This window comes from Echinops telfairi, unplaced genomic scaffold, assembly GCF_000313985.2.
Source record: "Echinops telfairi isolate 266 unplaced genomic scaffold, ASM31398v2 ScPeMD7_36;HRSCAF=134, whole genome shotgun sequence".
Classification (NCBI taxonomy): Eukaryota; Metazoa; Chordata; class Mammalia; order Afrosoricida; family Tenrecidae; genus Echinops; species Echinops telfairi.
In genome coordinates, this window is record NW_022103934.1 from 3,092,491 (window position 1) to 3,094,048 (window position 1,558).

Consider the following 1,558-nt stretch of genomic DNA (forward strand, 5'->3'; position numbering starts at 1 on the left):
GACGACGTGGGCTCCAAGCAGATGCCGCAGATCGGCATGTCCCTCCGTGGGCAGGCCATGGACCTGATGGGCAGGACCATCAGGATGCACAAGGCCATCCAAGTGTACCTGGAGAACAGCCCAGCTCTGGAGAAACTTGCCTCCTATCAGAGGGAATGTGGGGTTGTGATCACCGAGGAGGACCTCACTGAGATCAGGGACATGCTGCTGGCCAACAAGGTGCCAGGTGCCGTCTGTGCTGGTGCCATCGCCCATGTGAGTTGACTATGCCGGCTCAGAACACGGGCCTGGGTCCCGAGAAGACCTCCTCCTTCCGGACTTTGGGCATCACCACCGAAGACCTCCAGAGGCCTCATTGAAATCCTGAGTGACGTGCAGCTGATCAAGACTGGAGACAAAGTGGGTGCCAGCGAAGCCACCCTGCTGAACATGCTGAACGGGCATCTCTCCCTCCTCCTTTGGGCTGATCATCCTGCAGGTGTTTGACAATGGCAGCATCTACAACCCGGAAGTGCTTGATATCACAGAGGAAGCTCCACACACCGGCTTCCTGGAGGGTGTCTGCAAGGTTGCCAGCGTGGGTCTGCAGATTGGCTACCCAACTGTTGCCTCTGTGCCCCATTCAAGCATCAATGGGTATAAGCGGGTCTTGGCTTTGTCTGTGGAGACTGAATCCACCTTCCCACTGGCTGAAAAGGTCAAGGCCTTCTTGGCCGATCGGTCTGGATTTGTGACCGCTGCCCCTGTGCTGCTGCTCCTGCTGCTTCGGCCCCGGCCAAGCAAGAAGCAAGGAGGAATCGGAAGAATCGGACGAGGACATGGGATTTGGTCTTTGATGAGTCACCAAAAAGCAACCGAAGCAGCCGGCTTGATTTGTGAAACAAGGCAATAAGAAGACTTCGTTCTTAAAAAAGAAGAAGAAAAAGAAGAAGAAAGCCCAGTCTTTCTCCTGAGGAGCTGCTGGGGTTTCGAACTGCCAGCAGCTCAGATCCCAGACCGGCATGTAACCATGACACCCCAGGGCTTCTTGCATGTGCTGGTTTGTGCCCTTTCCCACCTACCATACATCTCAGAGCTTTGTTTTCCTGCCTGAGATAGTTTATTGTGCCAGCCTGGGGGGCGCTGTCCGGTAAACCTTGGCCCGCTTAATGCAAGGTCCGAAATCCTGCCCTTGTGGACAAAGATGAAGCTTTTGCTCCTGGAATGATTGGCAGCTTCCAGCTGAGTCAGTCAGATTCGACTTGGCGGCAGTGGGGCGGCAGTACTGTAGTGACCCACCACAATCACCCCCAATGTAACCATGATGTAGTAGTCCATGTCCATGTGGCCCTGTTAACAATGTAACCACACTGTGCTAATGAGCCTGAGTGTAACCATTTTGCGCTGATCCAAGTATGGCCACATTGCAACTACTGTCACTGTCTGGAAACTGCTGTTCTCTGTAACTGCTGAGCGTTGTCATTGATTCTTGAAATTGCTGAGGGTGTGTCTAACCTCCCTGCTCTATTTTTGTAAGGTCCCTTATTTCCCAATACCATAACACCACCTGCTTTGTATC

The 1,558-nt window shown here is 53.3% G+C and overlaps 1 pseudogene; it reads left to right on the plus strand.

Moving 5' to 3' along the window:
• LOC101639714 lies at window positions 1-836 on the plus strand (annotated as a pseudogene).
• Window positions 837-1,558: the final 722 nt, after the last annotated feature.